We start from the raw sequence: 13,836 nt of genomic DNA on the forward strand, positions 1-13,836 counted from the left end.
CATTATCAGAATGTTAGATAAATGAAAGACCACAAATTACTGATCAAATACTCCATAATATAACTACTGCCAATAAAGAAACTTTTTGATAACAACTTAAACCAGCATTAAGAAGGTCTCAATAGAGATTGAGAGAAAGTTATTCATGTTGTTCCAGTGATTTTCTTACAAGAATTTATTACATTTTGATGTGGAATAGCAAAGACTCGGTTTCTGGTTCACAAACTATTATGTGTATAATAATAATTTTGGTTAATGGAGTGATGCAATGTGAGCTAAAATCAATGGTTGAACGTCAAGTCCGGGATATTATTTAGTTGCACGAATGACACAAAACAGTTATGTGCAAGTGGGTCTTTCAGCCCTAGCATGACTGTAATAGCATAACTAAATGATATAAAGCCCGAAGTGAAGCCAAAGATTTTATTGAAATGATGCATTGATTATAAAAAAGTTTTTCTGTCGTGTCAAAGAAAGACTTATTCACAATTATCATAGTATTATTAGTAGCTCAGTATGATTCAAGAGTTGCATTACTCAAATGTGAAAATATCCTTTATTAATGATAAATTTTAGTCTACAATTTTTAGAAGTAAAAGTATGAAATCTAAGCAGCCTCCCATAATGGTATATCAAATTCAACAAAAGTATAAATCTTTCAAGTATTGGATGAAATTATTAGAGATTTATGCATATACCTCAAGATCAGTGGGAGAAATACATACTCTTGGTCATGTATGTTAAGACATACTACCTACAAGTAGTGATCTTGACTTTATGCATATCTCTATATTTTTTGAAATAAAGGATATCAATGAAGCTTACCATGTGATAATACATATCATATGGATTACTAAAGCTCTCATATAAGGCATATATCGAATATTCGAAGAATTTTGAGATAATAACATATTTAACAGATTTTATTTCATGTTGGATAGAGGATATTAATTTAATCTTCATTACATCTTAATTCGGATACAAAACTTTTTACAAATTGTTGATATGTTAACTAAATGCCTTAAGAATCGAAGAACAAATTACGGGAAAGCTATCAAGAATTTTGAGATACTATCTTAACTTTTATGTTTTATAATTAGTTAGCAAACCCAACTAGAGTTGATTGGGTTTTTAGACTTCAGTTTTGTGGATGTATGGATTCTATAAATAGAGAATCCATTAATGCTAGTCCCACAATTGAGTTTGAATATTTATGACTGCGAGACTTAGAGACTTAGTCTCTACATTGCTGAAATTTATCGTCTTAGCTTCGCAGCATCAAAGCACGATCTGATACAAAAGGAACAAAACACATGAACCTTGAGTATATATGCGTGAATTAAGAAATTCAGAAGCAATATTTCTTCATGTATCACTTAAGCACAATTGCATTCGGAGATGCACTTAATGAACAATTACCTTTTAAGACCTCTTAAGAAAAGATTAAAATCTTAGGTATGTGGGAGTAATTGATTACTGAATTCATCTAATTATGTGCTTATTTTTGAACACTTATTGAGTTCTTATTAATGTATTCTGAATATATTTTTTTATTCATGTTTAGTATACTTTTATGTGAATGGATGAATGTTTACGGAAATCGTCTTTCTTAAAGACATCACTGGACCATTATGATACTCCTATTTAAGGCATAGTTGAGTGAGGTACTCATGTTGTGGTACATGGAAGGAAACATGTTGACAACAGGACAATGTGCCACCGCTATGATTCACATGAGTAGTTTGCTTGATCAAGGTATTACGTTAACCACTAATGTATTATGTTTAGCAATTACGCGCGCCTTATGTTACCTGAAATTAACCATTAATAGAATATCACATGGACCAGTGGGAGAATGTAAGATAATTTTTTATAGGATAATTATCTTTATTGGGCCCATGTGAGAATCTGGTTATATTTAGGATGTTGCCAAATATCTAATCCATGGTTTATATAAGGAGTTAATATTCTATTTATGCCCTTCTTTGATGGACGGTCGATATATAATGTCTAATACTAAAACCCTAGGAACTTGGTCCTCTCTCTACCTATGAAAGGGACACAATAACCATTACTATTGTATCCAAGGAATTACTTATTACAGATAAGGTCAAGAGAGAGAAACCATGACCTCCACAAAGGTATTACCGCTTCTCCAAAGATGATTGATGGACGATGGATTTGCGATACAAGGTATTTCTCTTAAACTAGTCTTGCATATTTTATTGTGTGATTATCATGAAGTTCAACTATTCTGAATTAACGTTCTATAAATTAAAACTGATAACTTGATCCCAAACTCCAATTCCCTTAACACCAGTTCCACCACATGTTGCAAATACCTTACCATCGGAGTTACAACATAAAGCTCCAGCAGTAAAGCTCTTCACCTGATTTTCATTGTTTAGCTGAAATGTATGCTTTAAATCACCTCTTGACGAACTAAAAAGACCAACACCAGAATCTTGTCGTCCAGATCTTTCGCAAGCACTAATCACAATATTCTCTAAATCGATTCAACAAATATCATTAACTTTTTGATAATTGAGATTTATTGTTGGGTATTATTCGAGCATCCAATCATACAGATGGACGATTCTGTCATGAGCAACAACACAACCTCCATCAGGACTTGCTCTAATTGCAGTGCGAATATTTCCAGAAGCTTGACCCTTAACCGAACTTGTCAGACTTAATCGGTTAAAATCGAATTCGCAAGCCCTTGCAGTTCTAACATTATCTATCATACCATAATAGATAGCTTCCCTGTAGAATAATTTTTCAGGCACGTGAGGAGGCACATAAAGGTCACCTGTTCTTAGTGTTAAACGATATTGTCCTGATTTCTTGGGATAATATCTTGATCTACATGGCATGTATATCTTGTATATTTTGTTCCCTTTTTCATGTATATCTTGTTTCTCTTTTTATCTTCTGTTTCTTGTATATAAGAACAGATGTATTGTATCTTGTTTACCACGTTGGATAGAATCCTATCATTCACAATATACATGTCATGACAATCTATGTCATGGCATCAGATCCTGGTAAGATCTAACAATCCATCTTCCGCTGCAACAACAAACAACATCAAGATCAATCCCTTCCATTCCATCTCTCTCTTGTCTGTGTTTAGATTGTAAAACTCAAACCCTAATATCCAAAATCCTTCCATGTTATCGTTCATTATGTCGCCTGAAGATTATCAACCTATTACCGTGAAGTTTGATGGAACAAACTATAATTATTGGTCCTTCCTTATTAGAAGTTTTCTCAAAGGAAAAGCTATGTGGAAATATATTGATGGAAAAGCCAGAAAGCCTAGTATTGTTACGACTGGTGTTGTTATTAGAGATAAACAAACTGAGCCTAGCAAAGACAAAGAAACTGAATAAATCCTTGAAGACTGGGAGATTAACAATCACAAGATACTGACATGGATAATCAATACAGTGATCACCTCCATATCACTGGTTTTGAAACTACCAAAGAATCATGGGATTTCTTTCAAGAAGATATACCCAAATCAACTTTGCTCAACGTTATAAACTAGAACAAGATATTTGATCCATGAAGCAACAGATGGATCAATCAATCTCAGATTTCCATTATGAGATGTCAATTATATGGAATCAACTAGCACTCATGGAACCTAATTGGACTACAGATATTGAGTTATGGCAGAAATACAGAGAAGAGTCACGTCTGGTTCAACTTCTGATGGCGTTAAGAGATGATTTTGAGACTGTAAGAACTTCAATTCTTCATCGGTCACCTCTCCCTACGGTGGAAGCTGCGTTATCTGAGCTTATTACTGAAGAAACTCGGAAACGGATCAAGCCTGAAATACCTGCTGTGTTTGCAGTTCCTTCACGTACAATTTTTAGTAATACCTTCAGTTCTCATAGAAACTATCGTGACATATCACAGGTTCAGTGTTACAACTGCAAGAAACCAGGTCACTTGGCCAAAAACTGCACTCTACCATCAACACAGAGTGTGTCACAAACATCATCCTTTCAAGCTCCAACCAGTCAAAGTTCGAATTTCAGATTCAGTACAACTATTGTAAAGAACCTGGTCATACATTAGGAAACTGTACATCTCCATCTTCAAGAAACATGAGAGAAAGAAGAATGATGAATGGAACTGCATACACACCTGTACCATCTATTCTTGCAGCACCTGCACTGGAAAGAAGTCATGAAACATCAGCATCTACATCAAGTAATCTTGCTGATATTCAAGAGATGCTCAAACAAGCCCTTGCAATTGGTAACAATAACACTACAACAGTGTCTGCTTTTTCTGTTCCCACAGGTACATTTTCAAACGGTTGGTTTCTTGACTCAGGTGCTTCTTGCCCAATTGATGTGTTACTTGTTGCAAAGATCAAGATGAATCTTATATCAATTGGGCAACTATGCAATCAGGGTTTTAACATTTATTTCTTCTCCTTTGGTTGTGTAATACAGGATCCCAGGACATAGAAGCTTGTTGGGATAGGCCGTAGAGTCGGTAGACTATATCTCCTTGAAACTCTAATTGTTCCTCAACAATCAAAGAATGAACTTACCGTTGCAGCTGCAAATTCCCCTCATTCTACCGTGTCTCCATTTATTTCTTGGCACTCTAAGCTAGGACATGTGTCTTTTTCATGTCTTACATATATGATCAATAAAGGATTTCTAGGAACAACTCAAGTTGATAAAGAACCGTATTGCGTTTCATGTAAGTTGGATAAACCGCCTGCACTTCCTTTTAATAATAGTGTTACTTATTCAGTTGAACCTTTTGATCTTATTCATTCTGATGTGTGGGGAAAGTCTCCCATTGCCTCTAAGGGAGGGGCTTTGTATTATGTTATCTTCATTGATGATTTCTCTCGTTTTACATGGACATATCTTTTCAGTTCTAGATCAGAATTCTTGAAAATATACACAGATTTCTCTAGAATGGTCAAAACTCAATTTAGAAAATCCATTAAAACCTTTCGTGCTGATCAAGGACGTGAGTATATATCAACTCCCTTCAAAGAATTTCTTAAAACAGAAGGTACTCTACTTCAGTTATCCTGTACTGAAAATCCATAGCAAAACGGTATAGCAGAAAGAAAACATCGTCACATCATAGAGAAAACTAGAACACAACTTCTTTCAGCTTCAGTTCCCTCTAATTTTTGTGGTGAGTCAGTTCTTACTATTGTTTACACAATCAATCTCATTCCATTTATAGTCATAGGAGGAATATCACCTTATGAACGTTTCTATGATAAGAAACCAAACTATTCTGAGCTTCGTGTTTTTGGTTCCACATGTTTTGTCCTTCTCACATAACGAGAACGAAACAAACTCAGCAAAAAGAATGCTATCTATGTGTTCCTAGGTTATGGTATTGAACAAAAAGGTTATCGTTATTACGACCCAGAGAATCGTCGATTACGTATTTCTCGTCATGTTACGTTTTGGGAAAATATACCCTTTTGGTCTCTTCCTAGTAGCAAGTCTTCTACTCTAGAACAATTTACGTATCTAGATCCTTTTGAGGATGTTTCTCTATCCATATCTCAGCCTAGAAATATTCCATCCACCACCACATAAGTTACTCCTATTGAAAGTTTCGAAACTTCACATGACCACTCTATGGAAAATCCTGACATTGCTTCTACAGAAAGGGATCTTGTACATGAGGATGATGCTTTACCTCCACGTGCTCGTCGACCACCAGCCAGGTTTGCAGATTATCATTGTTCTCTATCATCCATTTTATCTATACATGAACCAAAATCATATAGGGAAGCATCTATAAGTCCAGTCTGGCAAACATCTATGGGAGAAGAACTAACAGCTCACAAGAACGCTGGTACATGGGATATGGTTGACTTGCCACCAGGGAAAACTGTTATTGGAAGTAGATGGGTGTACAAGATCAAAACAAACTCAGCAGGAGAGATAGAACACCACAAATCTCATTTGGTTGCTCAAGGATATACACAAGAATATGGTATAGACTATGAAGAAACGTACGCTCCCGTTGCTCGTATAACTACTGTACATACACTTCTTGTTGTTGCTGCTGCTCGTAATTGGAATCTTCATCAAATGGATGTCAAGAACGACTTTCTTAATGGAGAACTTCAAGAAGAAGTGTATATGAGACCACCACCAGGAATGACTCATTCTCCAAATCAAGTATGTAAACTTCGTAAAGCTTTGTATAGACTTAAACAAGCACCACGTGCTTGGTTTGAGAAGTTTTCAAATGCTATCCTTCAGTACGGATTCAATCAGAGTGCATATGACTCAGCAATGTTTACTCGATCAACTGAGAAGGGTATGGTTATTCTTCTTTTATATGTTGATGATATGGTTATCACAGGTGATGATTTAGAAGGAATTACTGCTCTCAAACTTCATCTCAGTTCGTGTTTTGAAATGAAAGACTTAGGTCTCTAAGGTATTTTCTTGGTATAGAGGTTGATAAATCAGTTGAGGGTTATTTCATCTCACAAGTGAAGTATGCCTCTGATAGACGCATTTATGTGTCTAATATATCTCAATTGTATATAGTGTTAGTGCTCGATTCTATACTTATTTGGTTATTTTATTTATTTGTAGGTGTTTTTAGAAGAATAAGGTTTTGCGGCGAAATTGGCTGAAAATGCGGCGTTTGGACCTCCGTTGATAGAGTACCGGAAGCACCTCAGAAATACCTCGGAGGAACCCCGAAAAAGTGCGGAAAATGTCCCAGAAAACTCACTATACGGACCCTCAATTTTGGATAAGGGGTAACCTAATGACTAAGGGGTGACCCATTTCCAGACAGCTGCTAAAGGGACACCGGAGCTGGATAGGGGGGCACCCTTCTTCTTCACGTTTAAAACAGAATTTTGGCGGGAAATTGGTTTTCAACTCTGGCAGTTTAGGGTTCGAATTGTTGGACGTGTTTTATGGAGATTCAATTGCCAAACTCGATTGGGATGGACTTTAGTGGACGAAACAGGGTTTATGTGTGCGTTTGGGTCGAGCATATTGGGCTGAATCGTCGATATCAAGCAAAACAGAGGTGATGTTTTCACGGGTCTGCTGTGGAGATAATTTTGGAGATTACGTGGAGGATTAGGGAAGATATTCTCTTATTCGATTCCCTTATATATTGGGAAAGTTTTGTAACAACAGAAGACGCGTACGAGAGTTTGGAAAGGGTCAGCAGCCGTGTAGAAAAGAAAAACCGTAACTTGGCAGGGAGAAAAAAAGAAAAATATTTCTCGAGATTTATGGATCTGGGTAGTATATAAAGGAGGATACAAGTCTCATAAATGGGGATGAAGAGTTTGGGGTCAACAGAGCCAGGAGGAGCGAAGAAGAAGGAGTAGCAGCAATGTTCACCTGCTGCTGCTGCTGCCATTAAAAAGCTTCAAGAACACGAAGAACAGACTCTCCAGGACAGTCTTATTTTCAGCAGCTTCAGAGCAGTCTTATTTTCAGCAGCTCAACAGCAGAAGACAGGTGTCGCAGTTTGCTGCAGTTTCCTGTTGTCGTTCTTTTCTGGACGTGTTTTGTGAGTCTCAGAACTACTATTTTATAACTTTTGACTCTTTTAATCACACTTTGAGCTTTGAATTAATATGTTGAGTGTGTGATTGATATGAATAGCTAAACCCCAATACTGGGATGATGGAGGAAACCGTTCTTTATGCATGAGTAATTTTATTTAATTCTTTTATGACTATTTGCACTATTATGAATGGAATAATGATTTTATTGATTATTTGTGATTTTGTCTGATGATGTATGCTTAATCCATGAGATTCTTGATGCATCATGCTTATGATTTACATATAATACTTACAAAATCTATTTTTGGCAAAGTAAGAGTCGATATTTGTTATCAGTATAAGCTTTAATTGTCTAGAATTAATAATTGAATCGCATGAGTATAAGAATTGGTGAAATCCTGAGTCCCGGTATCTCTTGATCTGTGACAATTTTGTATATATTTTTGTTTTTAAATCTATTCAAGTCCGAGCAACGAACTCCTATTTACCGCAATCAAAGTACTACAACAAAATGGCGCCGCCGACGCGGACTTGTATATAGATTTGTTTTTAGGTTTATTATTTTATTTTATTTTTTTTACTATTATTTGTTCCTTTTTACGTTTCTTTTTGTGTCTTTGATTTACAGGTTCGAAGTGGAATACTAAGGACTTGGGAACAAAAAGCTTAAAGCTAAAAGTTAAAAGCTAAAAGAGAAGAAAAAAGACATAATTTTTTTTTAGGATTTAATTTTTATTATTATTATTTTTTTGTATATAGCTTTTATTTATTTATTTTTAGAATTTGTAAATAGGCTTTATTTTTCATAATTTTTGTAATTTTGGACTTTTTATTTGGACTTTATTCTGGACTTTGGACATTATTTTTAAAACCCTACGGAAGGGTTATAAATTAAAAAAAAAAATTAAATACAAACTGTTTGCAGGGAAGGACGACGATTACTATATCGTCTCGGCCCCTCGGGTTCGCACACGTCATAGGAGTCGTGGCCCGAGTCGACGACAACGGTTCATCGCCCGTCTGGTACGGGAGGTAAGTCCAATCGAAACACCCGAATCTCCTGCAAGCGGGTTACTGTCTTCCTTAAGGTGATAATTGTTTGAGGACGAACCGGACTGTCTTTATTTTCCTAGTAAAGGGCAAGGCCTGGCCTAAACAAGATAAGGACTCGGATTTCATCACCGTTTCCTTCTTGCCCGCCTTAGGAAAACGAAACCAAACGCGAACCTAAGCCTAAAATTTTGAATAGAACGAGACCAATAGGGTAACGAGCTTAATAGGAAACTCGTTCGAAAAATATTGGTTGCTCTTTAAGCACATTTCAAAGTTCATGATGGTTTCTGTGAGTTGAATGCGTGACTGCGCCGCCTTGTGATAGCGGTGAGGCCTTGGGTATCAAAGCTCCACTGAGCTTCCCTCGCCTCGATTCAACTTACATTAGCTCGGATTGATTCCAGAGGGGTGTGCTCAAATTGTAACGAATTCCTTTTCGAAGGAATAGAAGCTGGTCTAGAAAACAATCTAAGTGGAGCCATCATGCTTTTTGTTTGCTAGATTCTATAGGTTTGATTTGGTCGAGTCGGACTTGTTTGTGATTGCGTAGAATTCCCCTGCAATTAAGAATGTCGAACTGGTATGATAGAAGCCAATACAATGAATATCGACCTGAATTTGAATATGGACATCATCAGTATTATGACCATAGTGAGAATAGTGACTGGGGACGCCAACCTTTTCAAGGTTATGGTTCATACCATGGTGAGCCCAATTACTATCCGCACGCGCATCAGTCATACGAGCAAGAAGATTATAATACTAGTTCTTCGTCTTTAGAGGATACAATCAAACTTTTGAAAAGTAGTCCTTATTATGATCCTTCAGTTCCTATTCCTTCTCTAGAAGAGACTCTCAGGAATTTAGCTAAGTCATCACGTCAGTTAGCTGAATCGACGTATAAATTAGATGAGGTGAATAATGTAGTTATGGACGAAAGAACTGCAACAACAACTGAATCTGTAGAAGATATCCTCAATAGATTAACTCAAAACTTAGATCCTACACTAAGGGAACTTTCTTTGGAAGAGACCCTTGAGAGGATAGCTGAGTCGACACGTAGACTTGAGTTAGAGACGAATGAAAGTATTGCTCGAAATAACTTGAATTGCCAATATAGTGTATCCAATAATACCCTTGAGAATGAAGATACTTTTTCACATAATCAAGATAACGAGGTTATAATTGGTAACACTACTTATTTAGATAAGGTTCAATCATCTTCGTACTATTATGATGATGAGGATAGTAGTGATGAAGAATCTGAAACATGTAGGCATAGTAATCAGGAATCTAGTAATCCAATTGAGCTTTATAGTGATTATATTATTTCTACTTCAAATCCAAATAATTTTTATGATTATTCACCTATTCAAAAGGACGAGGATTTGATTAGGGATACCACCGTTTTAGACGATGTAGTTTTTCCTTTTGATTACGAAGCCGATAGTGGTTTAGAGGAACGGGTTCATTTCGAAAATACTGTTTTGAGTCTAGCGACTTAGAAACAATAGTCTTGGAAGAAGAAGATAGACCCGTAGAGATGAGTAAAGATGCACTACCTGATAATAACTTAGAAGAATCTCTTGAATATTTTAAGGACTCTGAAGATACGGAAATTCAAGAAAAAATTAGAGGTCTATCTAGAGAAACTGAAAACTCTAAGTTTGGGGGTGATTATCACTTCCCTAGTGCCTTACCTTTAACTCTCAGAAAGTCCCCACACTTAGGACTTGACATCAATGCCTCAACCATTTTACAAGATTACTTTCATACTCGTTTTCCTGAACCTAGTGATGTCCATAAGGAAGTTCAGTTGTTAGAAACCCATCCTCTGGTTGATGAGGTTAGACCAGGCTATGATACTACGATCGACTTTGTTTTCCCACCAAATATTTTTCAAACAATTGTGGGAACGTATAAATTTCAAATGTGTCAATTATTAAGTTCTGAGACTAAACCTAATTACTTTAGGATATTAGAATCGACACATTTTCTTAAGAATGACCACTACTCTCACTGTGGTCAATTATGTAAGTCAAACCTGATTGACTTAGAGGATCCTCAATTATTTAGGTTATTATTTTGTGCTTCTAAGTTCTTATTTAAGTACTTACAGACTCTAGGACCTAATAATTCGGATCTCAATTTTGAGGAGTTGCATCCTAAAGAAATATATTTAGACCCTTTTATAGAACCTGAACCTGAACCACAATTAGATATAGATATCTTAATCAGGAAACTAGGTAAGGGCATGCTAGTCTTGTACATTTTCTTGGTTCACTGCAGTTTCCTTTTGTCAGCTCTTTTTGGTGTTAAAGACCCACAGTTATTCCGGCTATTGTTATACGGTTCGAGTTGACTAAACCTTTTCTATGTCTGGCTGAAGACTTTAAACTTAGCACTTCTTGGGAGGTAACCCAAACTCATGCAACCAGGTAATATCTTTCCTTAACTCTTTTTTTCGAATGGTAATAGTTTCTCCTTGTTCATGTTTTTAATTTTATCTTTAGAACATTGAGGACAATGTTAGGTTTAAGTTTGGGGGTATGGGAGAAACTTTTTAGTTGCAATAAATAAACTCCAGAGCCTAGAAATTTATGCCTATTGAGGATTGCACTAACTAATCTAAGTGGATGGAAGCATTTTGATTGTAGGAGTTTGAGGAACCAATCTGATTAGATGGAAACATCTAAAGAGTCTATTCATAAAAGCACAGAGCTCAGGTGTTAGAAATAACATGATAGTTTCACCATATCTCGTTGAGTCCTTTTCACTTCTATTTTTATTTTATTTTGTTTTTAAACTATGTTTCTCTAAGTAATAGGTGGGGCCCACGATTCAAGTTGTTACCAATGCTAGGGTGAATTAGAGTGATTGAGATACCTTCAGCCAAAAAAAAAAAAAAAAAAAAAAAAAAAAAAAAAAAAAAAAAAATTGAAAAAAAAGAAGTTGAAAAAGAAAAAGAAAGATGAAAAAAATGGTAGTTACCAAAAAGAAAAAAGAAAAAAAAAAAAAAAAAAAAAAAAAAAAAAAAAAAAAAAAAAAAAAATTGAGACCAGACCATTTGACCAAAAGGAATAATTCAATAAAGTCGACCACTGATACCCTTGTATATGCCAGTTGTGTTGACCTAGAGTTAGGTTATCGACCACTGGTACCCTTGTATATGCCAGTGTGTTGATATTAGTCAGACTAGTATCTCAATCCATTAGGATAGGTTCATTTTGGCGGAGGCCTTCAGACAGATATGGGAAACGTCGTTCACTTAGTAAACATCAAAACCATCTATGTTTTCTATATCCATCTTCTTGATCTATCCATGTGATTAGTTTTGACTCCGAATATGATGTCCATAGTGCAACTATCTGAGTAGAGCTCTGTCACTTTATATGAATTTTAGTATGCTTGAGTGCAAACTCGTGTACATCAATTGGAATTTCGCATCAGGGTACTTCTTCCTGTAGTCAATAAGTATGCCAACCAAGGAGATTCTTTAGTGCCTTCCAAGGTTCTGCGTAGTTAGCTAAGGTCTGGATTACAGGTTTTGTGGGTATATCTCTGGTAAGCCCTCCCGAGACTATAACTCGGCCACTAGGGCCACCTAGGGGTTTAAAGGCTTATTGCATACGCTAAATGCAATCGACGATGCCTGCGACAGTGAGTTAGGATTTTATTTTGTAGTTTTGATTTGCTCGGGACTAGCAAATAATAAGTTTGGGGGTATTTGATAGACGCATTTATGTGTCTAATATATCTCAATTGTATATAGTGTTAGTGCTCGATTCTATACTTATTTGGTTATTTTATTTATTTGTAGGTGTTTTTAGAAGAATAAGGTTTTGCGGCGAAATTGGCTGAAAATGCGGCGTTTGGACCTCCGTTGATAGAGTACCGGAAGCACCTCAGAAATACCTCGGAGGAACCCCGAAAAAGTGCGGAAAATGTCCCAGAAAACTCACTATACGGACCCTCAATTTTGGATAAGGGGTAACCTAATGACTAAGGGGTGACCCATTTCCAGACAGCTGCTAAAGGGACACCGGAGCTGGATAGGGGGGCACCCTTCTTCTTCACGTTTAAAACAGAATTTTGGCGGGAAATTGGTTTTCAACTCTGGCAGTTTAGGGTTCGAATTGTTGGACGTGTTTTATGGAGATTCAATTGCCAAACTCGATTGGGATGGACTTTAGTGGACGAAACAGGGTTTATGTGTGCGTTTGGGTCGAGCATATTGGGCTGAATCGTCGATATCAAGCAAAACAGAGGTGATGTTTTCACGGGTCTGCTGTGGAGATAATTTTGGAGATTACGTGGAGGATTAGGGAAGATATATTCTCTTATTCGATTCCCTTATATATTGGGAAAGTTTTGTAACAACAGAAGACGCGTACGAGAGTTTGGAAAGGGTCAGCAGCCGTGTAGAAAAGAAAAACCGTAACTTGGCAGGGAGAAAAAAAGAAAAATATTTCTCGAGATTTATGGATCTGGGTAGTATATAAAGGAGGATACAAGTCTCATAAATGGGGATGAAGAGTTTGGGGTCAATACAGAGCCAGGAGGAGCGAAGAAGAAGGAGTAGCAGCAATGTTCACCTGCTGCTGCTGCTGCCATTAAAAAGCTTCAAGAACACGAAGAACAGACTCTCCAGGACAGTCTTATTTTCAGCAGCTTCAGAGCAGTCTTATTTTCAGCAGCTCAACAGCAGAAGACAGGTGTCGCAGTTTGCTGCAGTTTCCTGTTGTCGTTCTTTTCTGGACGTGTTTTGTGAGTCTCAGAACTACTATTTTATAACTTTTGACTCTTTTAATCACACTTTGAGCTTTGAATTAATATGTTGAGTGTGTGATTGATATGAATAGCTAAACCCCAATACTGGGATGATGGAGGAAACCGTTCTTTATGCATGAGTAATTTTATTTAATTCTTTTATGACTATTTGCACTATTATGAATGGAATAATGATTTTTATTGATTATTTGTGATTTTGTCTGATGATGTATGCTTAATCCATGAGATTCTTGATGCATCATGCTTATGATTTACATATAATACTTACAAAATCTATTTTTGGCAAAGTAAGAGTCGATATTTGTTATCAGTATAAGCTTTAATTGTCTAGAATTAATAATTGAATCGCATGAGTATAAGAATTGGTGAAATCCTGAGTCCCGGTATCTCTTGATCTTGTGACAATTTTGTATATATTTTTGTTTTTAAATCTA

The sequence above is a fragment of the Papaver somniferum genome, chromosome 11 (genome assembly GCF_003573695.1).
Source record: "Papaver somniferum cultivar HN1 chromosome 11, ASM357369v1, whole genome shotgun sequence".
In the NCBI taxonomy this organism is placed as follows: Eukaryota; Viridiplantae; Streptophyta; class Magnoliopsida; order Ranunculales; family Papaveraceae; genus Papaver; species Papaver somniferum.